Raw genomic sequence first — 20,994 nt, 5'->3', positions numbered from 1 at the left:
GCCATTTAGATTTTGAAACCAATCTACTGGATCAAGGTTACCTATGACACACCAGTTGTCACAAAGTGCCGGTCCCACCAAAGCATACCCAGTGTGGAACCCTGGCACTTGTGTTCTACAGTAGCTGGCAGGAGTCAATATGTAACCCAAAAAAACACACTAAAGGCCCCAATAGCGTTTATTTCATGTGTTTATATCGGGGGTGGCATGTTCCAATGCCCACAGTGGACCATTCACATTGACCCCTGCCCCAGAGGAGCACACACTGGCCATGCTCAACCTAGGTTCCTCCAGTGGTTGCCTGAGCTGTGGCTGCCAATTCAACCCCCCCCCCCTTTTTTTTTTTTTTTGGATGAGGTTTCCAGGGACTATGAAACTTGGTAGAATCAAGACATGACACCAGTGAACTTTTTAGATATCAGGGGTTACATTTTGACCACCACTTTAGGGCAGGGGAGGCATGCTTCTTGCCAACAACCACATGAAAGGCAATTTTACCCATTGAGTTGGTTTTAGCAAGGGTTCCCCAAGACCATAAAATTATTTCAATGATTCCTTTAGAGTTCAGTTGGGGGAAAAAATGGCTCATTCTCTACTATCCTTTAACCAGAAGCTAATTCATAAATATAATAGGATTGGGTGAGAAAATCCAGACTTCCATTGGAATAACAAATTCCATAATGTCCCAGGTCAACACCGGATATAAACCATGCTGTGACCACACAGCCTTTCAGATTTATTCTGTAAGACATTAGTAAATAGACCAGTGGTCTCCCAACTTTCTAAACAAAGGGCCAGTTTACTGAACTTCAGGCTGGGTTCACACTATTTGCTGAGCGGCTCGCAGCAGGGGGTCCGGTGCGTCCCTGTTCTCTCTGTTTCGGGAACAAATCTGATCCGAATTTTTGCCTGGATTCGGACCTGAAATGGAGCCAAAGATGCACAGGACCCTTCTGCAGTGCATTCCATGGCCGCCCCAGAGATGTGTGAACCGTCTCCATTGAGAACCAGTCACACTTTACTGTCATGCAAGTTGAATGCGGTGAAACTCGCATCCAATTTGCATAAGTGTGAACCCAGCCTCAGATTTTATGGGGGCCAGACTGGAAGAATCGGGAGAAGAAAATTTCCCGGCATCAGAGGTAGTAAACCGTGCCCTATTTTTGGTGTCATTGAAAGGAATTGTGCCCCAACATTGGTGTTTTTTTAGAGGAATTGTGCCCCATCAATGGTGACGTTGGGTCCCATTGTTGGTGTCATTTGAAGCAACTGTGCCACATCATTGGGCCCCATTGTTGGTGTTATTGAAAGGCATTGTTGATGTCATTGGGAGGAATTTTTCCCCACCGTTGGTGTTTACTGGGAGGAATTGTGCCCCATCAATGGTGACATTGGGCCACATTGGAAGCAACTGTGCCCCTTCATTGGTGTCAGTGGATGAAAAAGTTCCCCCAAGGCCCAGATATAAGCAAGCAAATGGCCACAATTTGGAGACCGCTGCAATAGACCATGCCAACCAACCATACATGACCTCAGTAAACTGCCAATGAGTTAATATGCTTTGCCCCTCATCATTGCACTTTGTTATACCCTATTAAATGCACCTGTTTTACGATAATGAGTTCTTTATTTTACGAGTCCATACAAATACTTACCTGTACGCAATTACACCTACCTGTACAGAAAGTGATGTATTGGAGATTATAGGCTCAACTCGCTAAATTAACACATATGGATCCTCATGTTAAAAAAAGTGAGTTATCCAAGTCCAATGATATTTGAAAAGGACGGTCACATGGCTAAGTTGCCGATCCTTATCCTTGTGGTAAAGCTTTGTGAAATGAGTCTGTATGAATATATACAGTTCAAACTTTTTTTTGAAGGAACAGGAAGTCGGCTGTGCATTGGTAAATATTGTCCCCCCATTATACCAGCTTCATATACTCCCCACTAATGTCCCTGAGGCCATCTGCTATGGTTGTCCGAGGGCAGGAGGCCTACAAACCCCGGGATGTGCTGCTACTTGTAGTGCCACGTCTGCTGGCGGCTCCCAGCTTGTGCTCCATCTTATATTTCCTTAGGCAAACACAATTATAAATAACCCGGGTGAAATTCTATATCGTGGAACAGACCTATATCTGTGACTGTATTTTAGCACCCCTCAACCCCAATCTGCCATGAGTAAGGCCAGATCACGTGTTGTAAAACAGATTAGGACCATGACAAAATAATGGTTACATAAAGTGAGACTTTGGACAAAACTTTTATTTATTTTTCTCTTCATTGGAAAAAGTTGGAAGCTCTGTCAAAGTACAACTAAAGGCAAAACTTTTTTTTCTTGTTTTGGATAGAAAGGAGGATCAGAACCTCTGTCAAATTTGTATTGCTGTCTGTGCTCCCATTTTTCACCCTCTCTTTGTCCTGTTTACTATTATCACTGGGAGGGAAAGTGTAAGAAATTCCCAAATTTTGGGTTGCGACCTGAACAGGAATAGAAGGAAACTCTTCCAATAGGTGTTGCTAGTTCCGGGTGATAACCAAGGATTCCCTCACTTTGGAGGGATTTTCTCCCACTTCCTGTTTTGGCTACTGGACAGGAAGTGAACAGAGTTTTGCCTTTTTAGTTCTTCTTTAAGGGCTGGTGAGTTGTCACATTCTGCTGCCTATCGTAGAATGCTGCGGAAGTCACGTGGCGGCCAACTGCGCATGCGTGATGCGTTCCAATGGATTCACGACAGTACACACCAGTGAAACCTCGGTCGGCATCCAGGCTCTTTCCTTAACAACCCCGTGGATTGGAGGATGTTAAAAAAAGAGCCAGGAGGCCGAGCGAGCGGAGCCAACTGGCCACTTTCCTCTAATTCCACGTCGCCCTGAATGCCGGGTTCGCTGGTGTGTACTGTCGTAAATCTATTGGAACGCATCGCACTTGCGTTTGGAACGCATTGCGCATGCGCAGTTGGCCGCCACGTGACTTCCGCAGCATTCTACGATAGGCAGCAGAATGTGACATTACACCGGTTCACACTGCTGCGAATTCTATTCCGAATTTGAGCCGTTGCGATTGCTCAAATTCGCAAGTCATTTTACTAACAGTAAGTGCCGTTCACATCAATGCGTTGCGAATCTAAGCTGCGTTAACAAAGGGTCCTGTGCGAGTTTGAGCCATGTGCGACGCAAATTCATCTCTATAGACAGGCATTCCCTGAAATCGCGGCTGCGAAATTGCGGTAAAATCGCGCAATTTTGAAGTCGCAGTAGTGTGAACCGGCCCTAAGACCTTAAGGGAAAAAAAAAAAACTTTTAAGAGCGTGTGTTTGGTTTTTTTTTTATTTTATTTTTTTCAGGCTGTAAAAGCATCTCTATGCTGTCCTGTGTGTCTTTGCTCAAATATGTGTTTACAGGTGTATTAAAAGAGCCTGAAGGAAAAACCTCACCAGCATATTCAGTAGATTAGCTTTTGAGCAGAAAAATGCACGTAAACGTGCTTAAAGGGGAACTGCAATCTGCTCACATATTTGTAATAAAAACATCTTTGTCATTCTGAAGATTCCTTCCAACCACTTATTTTATATATACTGTGATTCTTTACTTGTCAAATATGCTGCAGAAATCTCCCTCCACCAAGTCTGGCTGCAACCATTTTAACTGTGGGCAACTGAAGCTGCTGCCTGTTTACTTCCTGGATTTACACAAACACACACACACACACACACACACACCTGTAGTTCTCATTGGCCCTCTTATGACTCATCCCCCCCCCTCCCTTCCTGGAAAACTCTCATGAGAGAGAGCTGTACATGTCATAAGCCTAGGCTTTTTTTATCAGACAAACAGGAAGTGGGCTGTAGAAGGTATTTACTGGCAGAAATTTTTTTTTTTTTACTATCCAAAGTTAAAACAACAACAAGGGCAGAAGATTTAATAGATGGGAAGATGAAAAAATTACGGAAGTTCAGTTTTTAAACGCTAGATGCTCTAAGCGCTTGAGTGTTCATTCCAGTGCCCAGAATAAATGTATTCTTCTGCCCAACAGAATCCAATAAAGCTCAGACACTTGACGCACCTCTTCTGGTGTCCCCCGGCGGTGCTCATGGCTCCTCCCCCACATCAGATAACCCCCCCATGAGAAGTGCTCTTCCGAGGGGTTTACCTTGTGGGCACACTCCAAAGTCCAGCATTTGCTTACATAGACGCGAATGCTGGACACGACCCGTCGCCCACGTCATTGAATTTGATTGACAGCAGTGGGAGCCAATGGCTGCACTGCTATCAATCTATCCAATCAAGAGCTGGGACCCATGCATAGGATGCATCAAGGTGAAAAACCATGAGGGTTTACAACCCCTTTAAGCATTAGAAAATTGGATGGGTCTTCTAGACACCTAGTAATACATACAATATAGTCATTGCCACAGAGGTAAGGGACGATCTTCCAGACATAAATGAATACATATGTATGTTGATAGCCTTAGAGAACTGCAGAGATCTGATAGGCAGGTATTGGTACATTCCGTACATACGTATGTTCATAGCCTTAGAGAAGTGCACAGATCTGATGGCACTTATTAGTACATTCAGTACATATGTATATTCATAGCCATAGAGCAGTGGCCTGATATTACAGACACCTGAAAGAAAATCTCCTGAAATCATTTGGGGTTCCCGCTGGTAGGTGGAGCAAATATTTTCTGATTGGTAGAAAATCTGGGGTCATGGGGCATAGTGGTTGGTGGATGTCTTATTTCTTGTACCACCAAAAGAAAGCTCTATTTGTGTGGAAAACGATGATAAAAAATGTCATATGGGTACAGTGTTGCATGACCACTTAATTGTCATTCAAAGTGCAACAGCGCTGAAAATTGGCCTGGGCAGGAAGGGGGTAAAAGTGCCCAGTAGGCAAGTGGTTTAAAAGTGCCCAGTAGGCAAGTGGTTTTAAAGGTATCACTTATATTAAAAAGTAGTCAAAGATGAACTGTCACTTTGTCCATTTAGAGGAAAATAATTTCTTTTCATAGGGCACCCCCATCCCAACCTGCTGCATTCCCTGCATATGGGGAGCATGGGATCCCCGCTTCCTCTCAGCATGGATGTCTCTTTATGAGATTTTTTATTTTATTTATCTACTTTTATGAATGGCTAAGAGGGAACAATGTAATTTTTAGTATAAAAAAAAGCACTTGCTTAAACTGAACAAGGATGGACGCCACTCGGATAATGGCAGTTAACTGAAAAGACTAATAAAGCTTTATGGATGTCAAAGTTTTGCTCTGCAGTAATGGAGACATACATTATGGGGTGGATTCACATAGACTTACGATGGGCGTATTAGTAGATACGCCGTCGTAAGTCCGAATCCCCGCCGTCGCAACTTTAAGCGTATGCTCAAACTGAGATACTCTTAAATGTTGCTAAGATACGACCGGCGTAAGTCTCCTACGCCGTCGTATTTTAACTGCATATTTCCGCTGGCCGCTAGGGGCGTGTACGCTGATTTACGCCTAGAAATATGTAAATCAGCTAGATACGCCGATTCACGAACGTACGCCTGGCTGTCGCAGTAAAGATACGCCGTTTACGTAAGGGGTTTTCAGGCGTAAAGTTATTCCACCAAATACATGGCGCAGCCAATGTTAAGTATGGCCATCGTTCCCGCGTCGAAATTTAAAAATTTTACTTCGTTTGCGTAACTCGTCCGTGAATGGGGCTGGCCGTAATTTACGTTCACGTCAAAAGCATGACGATTTGCCTACGTCATTTGGAGCATGCGCACTGGGATAGGTCCACGGACGGCGCATGCGCTGTTCATTAAAAACGTCAAATACATGGGGTCACTAGTATTTTACATAGAACACGCCCCCAACCAGCCTACTTTGAATTAGGTGGGCTTACGCCGGCCCTGTTACACTGCGCCGCCGTAAGTTTCAGCGCAAGTTCTTTGTGAATACAGGACTTGCTGCTCCAACTTACGGCGGCGTAGTGTATCTGAGCTACGCTACGCCCGCCTAATTCTTCGTGAATCTAGGCCTATATATCTAAGAGGGAAGTCCAGGAGAGAACGCTGAGGTTTCAGCACTTCAAAATAAATCAAAATATTCCAAGTGTCTCTCTCTCTATTGATTGCAACAGTTTCGGGCTAACGCACGCCCTTCCTCAGGCTGGAAATACGTCTGGTAACATAATAGCAAATGATATTTATACAGACAGGAACAGGAAATGTTACAACAGAACAAAATTAATCCATCAATTAAGTCAATGTTCTCTCTGTATTTAGTGGCTGCTTGGGAGAGTTCTATTGCGCAGCACCTCTTGCAAGGCAGTTTGAGGCCCCAGGTGCCGCTCGCCATAAAGAAAAAAAAATATTTATATATTTACACACACTATATTGTCAAAAGTATTGGGACGTCTGCCTTTACACGCACATTAACGTTAATGGCATCCCAGTCTTATGCCTTGTACACACAATCTGAATTCCCGTCGGGATAAACTCCGGTGGATTTTTCAGATGGAATGGCCCCTTCCTGTTCCAACATGGCTGCGCACCAGTGTACAAAGTGAGGTCCATAAAGACATGGATGAGTGAGTTTGGGATGGAGGAACTTGACTGGCCTGCACAGTCCCGATAGAACATCTTTGGGATTAAATAGAGCGGAGACTGTGAGCCAGGCCTTCTCACCCAACATCAGTGCCTGACCTCACAAATGCACTTCTGGAAGAATGGGTCAAACATTCCCATAAACACTCCTAAACCTTGTGAACAGCCTTCCCAGAAGAGTTGAAGCTGTTATAGATGCAAAGGGTGTGCCAACTCAATATTGAACCCTACAGACTAAGACTGGGATGACATTAAAGTGGTTGTATACCCCACTTTTTTACTTTTACCTACAGGTAAGCCTATAATAAGGCTTACCTGTACGGTTTAGGAGATATTCCCCCCACAATGCGCCGCTGATTGCAGCGGCGCATGCGCAGCAGGGATCCTCGACTAAAGGACCGGCAGCCGATGGACCTTGCCGAATTGATGAGGTACCCGGAAGACACGCCGGAGCAAGATAACATCTCGCTCGGCGTGGACCAGGTAAGTTCTCTTCACCTCATTTTAAGGTAAGTATTTCATAATTAACTAGTATGCGGTGCATACTAGCTCATTATGGCTTTTCCTTTACAGGTGTTATATATATAGGTATACAACCGCTTTAAAGTTTGTGTGTAAAGGTGGGTGTCCCAATACTTTTGACAATATAGTGAATATTTATGCTTTTGTAACAGCTATCAGCTGCTGCTGATTTTCATTTTTTTTCCTGCATGTTGGTGGGCAGGAAGCCCAAGCATAACCGAGTTTCTTATCTCCGTTTTCTGCTTTTGGTTGCTTTGCAGATGTTTAGAATATTTCTTGGAGGTGGAAGGTTTCAAGGCTGTAGATAACAATAACAGCTGGGTCCCTGCTACATAGTTTGTTGTATCTCTTTTCATCTTCATTTACTTTACAGAGGCTTAGGGAGTTCTATACTGTCTGGAAACATGAGCTGGGATTCCCTTTTATATTTCCGATTAAGGCTGAGAATTGTGTAATATATGCCGGGTTGGCACTCGGACCCTTGTCATGTAGAGGCATGGCCCGTGACCTCATAGCATGACTCACTTTCTGTGTGATCTCACAGGAAGCACCGACGGGTATCACCCGACCGTCCGCCTCTGTAACAGGCTGATTATTTATGAAGGCGATGCTGGGAGTGGGTAGAGAGCAATGTTTTTACTGTGTGTGATCTGATCCTGCTTGGCATGTAGGTGCACAGTCATCGTTGGCATGTGCAGGGGTGCCTGTGTTGGCGTGCTCGGAGACATAGGTCACTGTCTAATAAGAAAACATCAAAGGATTTTTTGATTCATATGATTTGATGCCTGTCTAATGCTGGCTGTACATCTCACACTAAAAGATTGCAGTTTTGATGTTTGCAATCAATTTTAATACATTTTTGATTGCATTTGCGTGGGGGAAATTGTTATTAAAACAGATTTTTTTCTAATCAAAGTAGCGTCATTGATTCCAGAAAGATTCAGTCCTTTAATCTGACTGTGTGTAATGATAGGAGTAGTACCAGCATTCTGGGGGTCACACGCAGCCCCATTTGCACGGAACTAGCCAGGATCAAGACTCGTACGCTGTCCTGTTGATGAACAATAGCCAACATTCCCTAACATTATCAAACAGAAGAAAAGGTGCCGCTCACCAACTCAGTGCAATAGTATGTAGATGAATGTGGCACCAGCCAGCGCTGCTCCAGCCACTCCCTCCTGACATGTTTCGCTCCGTTCACTGGGAATAGGTCACAGGTGAGTGGGGTGAAACATATCAGGGGGACACTGCAAAAAAAAAAAAAAAAAGCCTGGCTGCCACACACACTTCACCTAGCTCAAGTGGTTGGCAGATAAAAGCAGCCTCGGCTCGATTCATCCAGGCCACGTCCCTAACATGTTTCGTCCCACCACCTTGGGATGAAACATGCTTTTGGTTCTGGACGGACCTCCCCTTAGCTTGTACTCTCACCAGTCAATGGCATTTAACTCGTTGGACCTTGATAGCCTGAGTAGAGACCCTTAAAGTGGAGTTCCAGCCTTTTTTGATGTTTATTAAAAGTCAGCAGCTACAAAAAGCATAGCTGCTGGCTTTTAATAAACAAACATACACTTACCTGCTCTACTGTCCAGCGATGTGCTGCACGGAGCTCCACTCCTCTCCCTCCCTCTCCGCCGGTGCCTCCATCCTAACTGTGGGCACCCGGCCAGGACAGCTTTTGGCTTCACGGCCAGGCACTCAGTGCGCATGTGCGAGCGGCGCTGCGCTACCTGATTGGACAGGCGATCGCCTGGGACCTGTCACGTGTCCCAGGCGATTTGACGTATCGCCTTAGCGGTCCCTGGGCGGAAGGAGGAAGTGAGACAGGAAGTCCCACTCCTCCTGAAGCCCGCCACCCCCCCCCCCAAAAAAATTACATGCCAAATGTCGCATGTAAGGGGGTGAGGAGTGGATTAAAGTGAAAACTTCCGCTTTAAGCATTTATCATGAAGGAAATAAACTGTGGAGGATGGGCACCAGTATTGTCTGTGGTCTCCCTGAGGCTGATTGTCTCTCTATTACTAACTTACAATTCAGAACAAGGAATTGCATCTGTGTTGAGGTGACCGTCTTTGTAGAGGCAGGGCTTTGCTTCCTCATGTCAGAGCCTCCAGCAAGGAAAATGGTGAACAGCACAGTAGTGAAACCCCTTCTGGGAGAAGAAGTTAAAGGCAGCAGTGCTTTAGATCAGGGCTCAAAAGTCCTGAGTTACTAGCCAGGCCTCAAGGTTCACTCGCCCCACCCAACCCCTATCCTGCCCCGCTCCTAATCATGCCCTCCTAAATTATCTCATGAAATTACATTTAAATGTTTTGTGCAGAATAAAGTTACAAAAATAAGTGTTAACAACTTTTTTTATCAGTTCCCTTCAGCGCAGCCTCAGCAGTGCCCGCCATTGCAGCCTCACCGTGCCACCCATTGCAGCCTCACCAGGGCGGAGGAAGTGAGAGGGCAGCCAGATCATGACTGGAGGAAGAGGAGAGCCACGGGATCGCAGAGCGGTATAGCACGCTGTTACAGCTTACATTACAATTCTCTCTGCTTTGCCCGCCGTCGCACACAGCCCCGCCGCCTCCTGACCCCGCGCCTGTTATGGACTGAATGCATCCCAGCATTAAACCCGCATTCTGTCTATCACAGGTGCGGGGTTAGGAGGAGGCGGGGCTGTGTGAGACAGCGAGCAGAGCGAAGACAATTTTAATGTACTGTAAGCTGTTTCGGCGTGCTATACCGCTCAGTGATCCCGCTGCTCTCCCAACTCCATGCTCTGTTCCACCGGGGCGATCGCTTGGAGAATGGCTCCCGATAAACCCCGGCCACCGGCGGTGCTTCCCCCCCCCCCCATTCCCAGGCAGCACAGCTCCTCGCCAGCCCTGATTTTCCACTCGCAGAATGCAAGTAGGCGAGGGGAAATTTTGAGGGCTGCTTTAGATCTCGCGCTGCAGATATACAACTGAGGCTGTAGGGGCAGAAGTGCCTAGGCACCCTCATATAATAGGAAATGTACTATTTATGTTTCGTGAAGAAGTCAAATGTTTTTTTTTTTAGGCTATTGCTAAGGTCTAATTAACATTTCTAAATGCTCCCTATAACAACAAATCTTCACCTTTTGAGTTGAGGTCCGCTTTGAAGATTCTTTTAGGCTCCTTCATGCTCGATGGGCAGCAGTAGATGGAAGCAGTCAGAAGAGTTATGAAAAGAATGCTAAATGTTTTTATATTTACTGCTCTGTCTGCAGATTCCATAGACTGAGTTGGAATTTATGCTCCGAGCAAATTCAGATCTCTCCATTATTGATGAAAGGCTTTTCATCTTTGCTCGATGCCTTTTCATTGTATGCAAATTGTGGAGTATGGCTTCATTTAAAGAGCATAGTAAATTTAACATCATCCAAATACTTATGTAGAGCAAGGGGAGAGTGGGGACAGGGAAGTATGCATACTAGCTCATTATGCCTTTCTCTTGCAGGTTTTTTTTTTTAGGAAAAGTTTCAGAGTATTTACTTCCTCTTTAAGGGGGAGTCATAAAAAGGCAACTCAGCCATGTTCTTTCACCCTTCCAAGCACAAGTGGGCCCTTACAGGTGGGGTGGTGAAATGTACCTGGTACATATGATGCGAAACCATAGAAGACGTTATGGGCAAATGAACCGTGAGCAAGTCTCGCTGTCCTTTTTGGTGGAGGAAAAAAATAAAATAAATGTACCTGGTAACTGTCGAGGGGGGGTTTCCTTTTACTTCCTGTTTGTATCTCCAGGACAGGAAATGAAGAGAAATCACCCCAAGGGACAATAACCATGGAACAATTGGACAAAGACTCTAAACAATTCTTTACTGTATGCAGAACTGAAGAGACCATTTTTGGCTTTAAATGCGCTCCAAAATAAATGCTTATCCAGCTTATCTTATGTTTTGAGTCTGGCTGTGTGTTCTCCATGTGGACATGGTCATTTCACGTATTATTATGCTGTGTGTTCCGGACTTTGTTGTAGTTGGCGGTTTGTAGTGTTTGAACTGTCTCAGCATGCCTAATGTCAGCGCTTTATTCACACTGAGTGATAAGGATTGCAGACACTGCACTGGCTGGACTATGTATAGATAGTGGTGTATGATACTCAGCTTGCAGTAAGCCGCCTCTCTTTATGAGCCTGGTTTACTTCACAGGCAATCTGTCTCTGCCTAAATTGACTGTCGCTATACTGAGTGTTTAAAATAAAGCTCTTCCAATCAATCGCTGGCTGAATATGATCTAGAAACTAGCACAAGTGTCAACCTTTTGGCTTCATTTCCACTGACGTTTTTACAGCCACCTTTCTGAGCGTTTTTTTACAGCTTAAAAACGCCCGTCCATGTTATTCTATGGCATCATGCCCACATAGGCGTTTTTGAGCTGCAAATGGCATAGGCGTTTTTGAGCTGTAAAAAAAAACGCAGGACCAGGGCGTTCTGAAGCTCCAGAGTAGAGCTGTAAAAACGCCAGACATTAAACGCACAAACGCTCAAAAACGCTACTGCGGCATATTTAAAGCTCCAGCTCACAAAAAAAATAAACATGGACAGGCGTTTTTAAGCTGTAAAAAAGGCTAACAAAAGTGGCTGTAAAACGCCAGTGGAAATGAAGCCTTTACGTCTCCCCTGCAGCCATTGGTGGTTTCTTCCTACCTACTGTGTTCTGTATTGACATGGGGGGGCCAGCAGGAGGAACCATTGAGGGCTGCAGGGGTCCCAGGAGATTGACGCTCCTGGAAATATCAGTTGTTTGCACACGCTTCATTTGATAATTACTCATGTTAATTGTAGTATACGGCAGCACAGAAAAGCACCGCAGTCGCACATACCGTATGTGAACCAGGCCTTAAAGGTAACCCCACTTATGTGGGGGGGGGGGGTATATAGCATATGAAATTGCTGCACAAGCCATGTTTTAATTTAATGTTCTTAAAAAGAAAACAATTTTTTAATCTTCTGCCATTGTCATTTTCTGTAAAACGTAATGCAATCTGGAGCCATTCTGTATACTTTTGGTAAACAGAACACCCCCAGAAATGTCATTTTCCTGCTTTTGTTATTTTCCCAGAAGTCTGCACTAAGATACAAGACGCATTTTAGGCATTCCCTGCAATAGGAATTTTACTTTTGGTGAGATACTGTCCAAGGGTTACATTTTTTCTAAAGGGATGCAGACCCTGCAGCTTTTCTTATCGAAACACTGATTGTATACTAGCTGATTATAATTAACCAGACCCTCATATTCAGAAACACTCTGCATAGGACATGTTTTGGAGCCTTTTGTGTATAGCGTTTTGGATTAGCCAATAGAGAAAACTATAATCTGTTACATAATTTGCGGCTCCAAAACTTTTTTTTTGAGCTTCAGGCGGTTTGGAATAGAAATGTAAACCACTACTACTTTTTTTTTTTTTTTTTTAACTGGTATTGAGCTGGAAAACTCTCAGGTGTGAATGGGGCCTTAGGGCTTGTTTAGACTTCTGCCTGCAGGGCGATAATACCAGGAATTTGAGCTTCAAAGGGAGCCAGATGGTGGTGAACACACACGGCAAAAATGTTCTTCCCATTGCATTTGGTGGGCAGTACCACTGCTGAACAGGACTCATTCAAGCATATGGGGCTGTGCCCCAACTGTGCATCATGTAATGGGGTGGCATTTACTGAGTTAAAACGTGCAATAGCGAGGGAACATTATCACCTCCTCGCTGCCCTGTCTTAACGCCTCTGAAAAGTGATCGACTGCATATCGCTTTTCCGAGGTTCGGCAATAACGGTGGCACATCCACATGTAGTCGAAAGACTGTACAAGCAGTTGGTCTGTGCATGAATTCCGTGTTTATAACTCTGTTATTTGATGGGATCCTGTATATTCCAGTCTGCTAGATGATCTGTACTATCAGATGTACAATCGTCCTATTGCAGTCGGTGTGCATTTGATCAGGTTAATCATAAGCTCAAACATTCCAGAGCAGGGTGTCTGTCGGTTCTAAATATCGCCACCAACGGACAAGACGCTACCTCGCCTGGCTCTCCGGCTACGACAGGGTCACTTAGCAACAAAGTGCACAGGGCAGATGGAAGCGGCCAGTCACTGGTCCGTTGTAATGAAGAGCTTCCCAAGCAGAAGTGCTTTGTGTACAATTAGTCACGTGACCTCGATTTAGACGTTAATACACCCAGTGTGTACACAGTGCTGGGGCTGATGAGTGAGGCGGATTGCTGGGAATCCTGCACACCAGGCCCTCTTCCCTTCTTCCACATGCAAGCTCGCTTTCATTTTAAAGAGACCTGCAATTGCTGATTTCAAAATCTTAGAATTTTTTTTTTTTTTTTTTTTTATATACACCTTTTTAAAAGGTTCATACAGTACAGACCAAAAGTTTGGACACCTTCTCATTCAAAGAGTTTTCTTTATTTTCATGACTATGAAAATTGTAGATTCGCACTGAAGGCATCAAAACTATGAAGGAACACATGTGGAATTATACATAACAAATAAGTGTGAAACAACTGAAAATATATTTCATATTCTAGGTTCTTCCACCTTTTGCAGCAGACACATCTCTAGAACTGGTAAGAGGAGAGACTGTGTGAATCAGGCCTTCATGGTAGAATATCTGCTAGGAAACCACTGCTAAAGAAAGGCAACAAGCAGAAGAGACTTGTTTGGGGTAAAGAACACAAGGGATGGACATTAGACCAGTGGGAATCTGTGCTTTGGTCTGATGAGTCCAAACTTGAGATCTTTGGTTCCAACCCCCGTGTCTTTGTGCGACGCAGAAAAGGTGAACGGATGGACTCTACATGCCTGGTTCCCACTGTGAAGCATGGAGGAGGAGGTGTGATGGTGTGGGGGTGCTTTGCTGGTGACACTGTTGGGGATTTAATTGAAGGCATACTGAACCAGCATGGCTACCACAGCATCTGGCAGCGGCATGCTATTCCATCCGGTTTGCGTTTAGTTGGACCATCATTTATTTTTCAACAGGACAATGACCCCAAACACACCTCCAGGCGGGGGAAGGGCTATTTGACCAAGAAGGAGAGTGATGGGGGGGGGGGGGCTGCGCCAGGTGACTACCTCTTGAAGCTCATCAAGAGAATGCCAAGAGTGTGCCAAGCAGTAATCAAAGCAAAAGGTGGCTACTTTGAAGAACCTAGAATATGAAATATATTTTCAGTTTCATACTTTTTTGTTATGTATAATTCCACATGTGTTACTTCATAGTTTCGATGCCTTCAGTGTGAATCTACAAGTTTCATAGTCATGAAAATAAAGAAAACTCTTTGAATGAGAAGGTGTGTCCAAACTTTTGGTCTATTGTGTGTGTGTGTATATGTATGTATATATGTGTGTATGTGTGTGTATATATATATATTTATTTATTTATTGTGTGTGTGTGTGTGTGTGTGTGTGTGTGTGTGTATGTGTATATTTATTTATATATATATATATATATATATATATATATATATATATATATATATATATATATATATATATATATATATATAATATTACACTATAGAGCTGCACAATTCTGGCCAAAATGAGAATCACAATTTTTTTTGCTTAAAGATCACAATTCTCGCAGCGTAAAATCTTTTACATTATACAAAAATAATTGGGCTAACTTTACTTTAATGAATTCTGAGTGTATTGCATTCAGTGTCAACAACCAGTTAATATGGACTATAGAGAACTTCTCTCTGGTCTCTTGGGTACTTCCCTGATGAGATCTTTGCCTTTCTGTTATGCTGGGGATCTATTCTGTTTTAATTATTTTATGAAGAAAGAATCGGGCGCAGGGACATTCTAAAGGGAGATTGAAGCATTTAAACATTTACAGTATTCTTTGGCAAGATCTCTTGGCTTTAAATACTGCAACCCCTACCATCCATACTAGATTGCAGGAGAAAGTTAAAGCGTTTGTTACCCCAACATTTCATACTCCTGATATGTGCATGTTGTACTTGTATAAAAAAAAGTATCCTGTTCTTTGTGTTGCTTCCTTGTGTGGAATCCCTGGTGATCCTCCCAGTCCCTATGGTTCCATATATAAAAACTGACCACACTAAGCAGGAGAATACTGCATGGTCAGCTCCCTAGCTGTGCTGGGAACTTGTCCTTACTCGTGTCCCCCCCCCCCCCCCCCCCCCCCTCACAGCCTATTACTGGTAAGCTTGGTGTGCTGCTGCTTCTCTGACCCCCCCCCCAAGCTCCTATGCAGCTGAGAACAGAGGGAATATGATCACTTATAAAAAAAAAAGGTATTGATAATTTTTGTATTCATCTATACACGTTTTCCTTTAATTTTTATTTCAAACTAAGTGGTTTTTTTTTTACAAGGTGATAATTTACAACCACTTTAATAACGGGTGGAGTTGGGACAAACAAAGGAGGTTGGGAACACCCAACATTCCATGACGGACGGAAACAACTTCCTGAATTATGACAGGGAGATCTCACGGTTGTATCTTTTGACATAAAAAAAAAGAAAAAGTCGGGGGCTGACAAATAAATTTCGTTCCACTTCATGATTGTGTCCCACTTGTTGTTGATTCTTCAAAAAAAATTACAGTTTTATATCTTTATGTTTTGAAACCTGAAATGTGGCAAAAGGTCGCAAAGTTCAAGGGGGCCGAAATACTTTCGCAAGGCACTGTATAACTAAAATCACTTTTGTGAATTGTCTGGTCCTTTGAATCAGATGTTCTTACCATGCCTTAAAGTGGATGTAAACCCCCCTCTCATCCTTTCTAAACTACTGCCATAGTGCTGATCTATAAGGATATAGATGCCTCCTGCATGTATCCTCACCTGTCAAATGTCTCCCCTCTGTCTGTTATAAGAACTGAAAAACTGCAGATTCTGTGGGCGGATCTGTTGTCTGGAGCTCGGTGGGTGGAGTCATGATGTCAGTAGATTCCCCGTCGTCCTCTACACTCCCCTTACACTAAATTCTGCTATGATTCTGCGGTCCATGGTCAGGGAGTAGGGATAGGCTTTTAGTGCCCTGACACCCCCCCCCTCTTTTACTTAGATGTCCTAGCTTTTTCTTTTTGCTCTTGGGAACTGGATACCCCCAGCTTGTTGGTAAGCGCTTAGACGCGAGTTTCACAACTCGCATTCGGCGCTCTATAAGTATTTATTCCAATCCAATCCAATCCAATCACTAACATCCAATCAAAATCCAGAAAAGTAACCACATGACTTCAGAAAAGGAGTGGGGGTGGGAATTAAAAAATAATGCCTGTCTGAAGCTAGTGCATGAGATATGTAAATATCCTGTCACTCGCAGCAAGGCGGCGGAACGGACTAAGGTTTTTCTCTGTAAGTCCGTTTTATTTCACTGAACAATAAAAGAGGATTGCTCAGAGCTGGATTAACTCTGTGTGGCAACACTGGGCACAGATGATAGGAAATCTTATACTGTACATTGTGACAGCAAAGAAAAAAATAAAACATTTCGGGTTTACATCCACTTTAAGCTTGGACATACTGTATGTTAAAAAATATATATATTTCATTATATGTAACAAAGGAAGCCCTCTTAAACAAGGATCAAAAGCAAATAAGAAGACGATACTGTATACTTTAAATTAGTAGTTGTTCAACTATACTATGAGCTACAGAATATCAATTTTTGATTTTTGGGTGGACAGATCCTTTAAATCCATTGTTTCTCATACTATACCATTAGCCACAAAATATAAACTTGCTTTCTGACTTTTTGTGAAAAAAAAATATATATAAACTTGCTTTCTGAGAATCTTGAAAACGGATCAGGGCGCTGGGTGACAATGTCATATTGTCTATGAAGTGGTAGTTGGCTGTCAGGTGAAGTCAGGTGACAGGAGGTAAAAGTCACAAACAGCTGGGGGCAGGTTGTGTGCTCAGAAGATGGGAAAGAAGTTTAACCAGCCTTCATAGCAGGAGATTATTTTTTTTTTCCACCTTTATGACAAAAAGTATTTACTTATGAGCACATAACTGATGGCTATGGGTCACTCCAGTGTGCATGTTGTGCTTAGCCATATTAATGAAGAGATGGGGGGGGGAGCATCTGTTGCATTGTGGGTAGTTTTCCTATATACAAACTTGCTCGGTTGCTTCAATAATTGGTGACCTATTGGACTGTTGGGGGCAAGCAGACCCATAAAAAGTTTGTTGTTTTCCAAAAACTGCATTGGGGTTAGTTATGACGAGATTAGAAAGGTGCAAAGCAAACTCATTTAAAGTCAAGCTTTCAAAACCGAATTATTGGAGCTGCTATCTATCAAGGAAAAAGATAGAACAGAGGTATAAATAGTTGGGCAGTGGGAAAAAAGTCATTATTTGTGCCTGATGGCTTGGGTTTGGCAAAATCAGAGGTTGGGGGTCACTCTGACTGAGAAATCCATGTCTAATAGAACCAATAGGAGACCCTGAAACGACATATAGCATTTATACATTTAGCAGCCCGAAGCCCATAGACTTTGTATGGTAATGCAAAACCAGCTTGAAGTATATAAAAGCCTGTAGTCATGTGTGAGAGAACCAATAAGAGCAACACCACCGTGTCTTAGAAGTCTAAAGCTTTTTTTTCCCAATAATTCCACAAAAAAAAGCAACAGCCAGAAAGTGTGTTTGGGGCCAAAAATCCCTTCAACGATCTTAAACATTCAAATCTGTGGCAGGAGATATTCCGGAATACAGCCAGTGAGTATATTATGTACCACTGTGTGTGGCACAACATTTCTGGTTGTATTCTGTTCTCTTAAGCCTCATACACACGATCGGACTTCAAACTAACTTTTACTTGGATTTTTGTCCGAAGGGAGTTGGCGGGGCACACCCATAGCATACACACGCTCTGACTTTTCTGCAAACTTTCCTAAAACTTTCCCAACATCACATGGTTTTTCTGCTCTTTACCGCCACCCTTTGGTCAACTTCTGCTTTTGTTGGTTGATTTTAACATTGGTTCTGGGCATGCGTATTTGCACTTTGTACAAAAGTCCAATGGCTTGATGTACACACGGTCGGACTAGGCACCATCGGACTTTTGTTGCCGAAAAGTTTGTCCGTTTTGTAGAGCAAACTTTTGTCTGATGAAAAACAGAAAACATTGTCCGATGGAGCGTACACACGGTTGGATTTTTTGGAAAACGTGCTCATTTTATAGTTTGTTGGCAAAAATTCCGACTGTGTGTATGGGGCTTTACCACAAATTAGATTTTTCAGACGCTTTGAGTCCAATAAACATCATTTGTTTAATGATGGAGGAACTTTTGGCTCCCAGAGTCGTGAAAAAGCTTTGGACTCCTAATACGTTGTGTTGGTTCTCTTACACATGGCTACATTTTATGGCTCCTGTGAATAGGCTTTTGTTAACTTTAGATGGGTTTATTTCAGCCCCCCAAAATGCATGGAATAACTTGATTTTTTTTTTTTGTGGAATCAATAAAAAAAAAAAAAATTGGCATTCCGAAGACATTGTTTTGGCACATGGCTGCCTTTACGGCCTGTGTCAATGGGCCTTTGTTCAATTAAAGCTGGTTTTGGATTTCCATGCAAAGCCTTTAAGAATGCAAAACTGCCTCCAAGCAGATCAAATAAAGGTCAGAAGGAGATCAAATGCACCAGTCAATGAATTCTGAATGACCTCACAAGCATCTTAAACCAATGTCCAAATATAATCGAACACAAACCCAAAGCTCATCACTACAGGCCCTTATGTTCCTTGTCATTCTCATCCTCTGGACTCATTGACGTAAAACAAGAATGTAGATCAGGGGATCCTGACCCATTGGCATATGCCCGCTCTACATTCAATGCCCCAGGTTGTGAGACCACAGGACAAACATGACATCCTGTGGAAATTCTGAGGAGCCAACAGCATCATCACTTCTACTACTTTAGTGACCTGTTCAGCTTTAGGCTGACCATAGACTGGTAGACTTTTATATAAATGTTGGCACAAAAAAATTCTTACGAGTACATTTGATAATGCCATCGGAGACTTGACGAATGTCATTCGAAAGTTCATAGTTGGCTTTTAATATTCAATTTGTAGTAAATAGAATAAAAAAAAATAGGATTTTTTGTACTCACCGTAAAATCCTTTTCTCTGAGTCCATGGACGGACACAGCTCCTTAAATCTTGACAAGTGGGTTATGTTCCCTGTTTAGTCCTCTCCTGTAAACAGGGAACATAACCCACTTGTCAAGATTTAAGGAGCTGTGTCCGTCCATGGACGATAAGAGAAAACACCTTCACTGTTAGTTATATTCGAGAACATTTTCCCATCCTGCTCCTTTTTTAACTTTCTCATCGCTAAAGTTGAAAACAAATGTCGACCCTTCTAACCATTACAAATTCAGACAGAAGTTTCCAAAAGCTAAAATGTTTTTTGATAATTTTGTATGGCCAGCTTTAGTATCCATTGTTCTTTGACTCTTTTTAATGCAAACTAAATAAAAAATTCCTGTTGGCACAGATTAAAATATCTAAAAGGTTAAATATTTGGGTTTCCCATAGCTGCTAAACCAATTTCAATCGTCTGTCTCCCAGTTCAGGATGGAAACTGATCGGAAGAATTTAGTTGTTAGAGACCACACTCGTCTGCCATTTACAAGCTTCAGAATAAACTGTCGCCTCCCCAGCTTATGTTCCAGGAATGAGAACGTTTTCGTGTCAATTCTGTGGAATACAGTGGGCTGATCGTATAAAACTGGATAGATTCCCCCATCCACCCAAGCGAGGCGGATGGAGGAATTCTGCCTGTTATGCTAGTGTAGTCTGATGGCAAAATGCGCTGATCAGCACTGCAACCAATTAGCTGCAGCGCAGACTAAATAAAAATTGTCCAACAGTCACGTTCAAGAGGATCATTAGATCAACTTTTCGACGAGAACAACCATAGATGGATCGAAATTCGGCCAGTCCCTGCTGAATCATCTGAATTTTGATCCATCTATGGACAGCTTTAGTTGATGTACAGAGACAAGTCAGGGTTATCTAGGGGGGAGTATTTACTTTAAAGGGACACTAAAGGTTCCCTTTTAAAAAACGGCAAAAAACAAACATGTTATACTTACCTCCACTGTGCAGCTTGTTTTGCACACAGTGGCTCCGTTCCTGGTCTTCTGGGGTCCCTCGGTGACGGTCTCTGCTCCTCCCCGCAAGAACTAACCCCCTTCATGGGAGCTCTCTCCCATGGGGGTTCTTGCGGGCGGACTCCAGTGATACAGCCGGCGGCCATAGCCGATGACTGTATCACTCAGCCGCGCCCCCCGGTTTTAATTACCTAAGCCCCGAAACTCCGTGGGCTCGTTCCCGCAACGGTTTCCCCCAGCTTCAGTTGGCTCGTCATTGGATATTGATAGCAGTGCAGTCACTGGAATTCAGTTTTAAAATGTGCTCACAAACTGCGTTTAGGGATTTAGGCAAGTACCGCGTATACTCGTGTTCAACCATTTACTACTATGGGCAGCTGCACGCTGCCACCGAGTTACCTGGGCACAAGATTCAACTGGAATTGGCATTGTATGGTCTCATGCATGGTCTGATGTAAATCTATCGCACAACATAATACAGTAAAACCTTGGTTTGAGAGCGCTTTGCAGACAAGCAAAATTTTTAAATACATTTTGACTCGATATACAAGCGATGTCTTGATATACAAGTAGCATCATGTCACAACTGAGTATAAAAGAGAAGAGAGGCGCCTCTAAGGTGTAGCAATACGGTTACATTTAATAAAGGTACATTTAGCAACTCACATGATTGATGATTAAAAGAGGCACATTTAAGTATGTAGAGATTCGGGGTAAAGCTGTCCACATAGACCATCCTCCTCACCGCCAGCGACATCGTCCCTTCCA

General features: G+C 43.2%; 2 protein-coding genes across 3 annotated transcripts in view; one reads left to right on the top strand and one right to left on the bottom strand.

The window, feature by feature from the left end:
• Positions 1-20,994, bottom strand: part of SLC5A10 (solute carrier family 5 member 10) — a 203,047-nt gene that overhangs the window by 68,863 nt on the left and 113,190 nt on the right.
• The window catches only part of FAM83G (family with sequence similarity 83 member G), an 81,218-nt gene that overhangs the window by 1,314 nt on the left and 58,910 nt on the right, over positions 1-20,994 (top strand). The gene's annotated exons all lie outside the window — the stretch shown is intronic.

Source organism: Rana temporaria, chromosome 6, assembly GCF_905171775.1.
Source record: "Rana temporaria chromosome 6, aRanTem1.1, whole genome shotgun sequence".
NCBI classification, from domain to species: Eukaryota; Metazoa; Chordata; class Amphibia; order Anura; family Ranidae; genus Rana; species Rana temporaria.
This window is presented reverse-complemented; position numbering and strand designations above follow the sequence as displayed.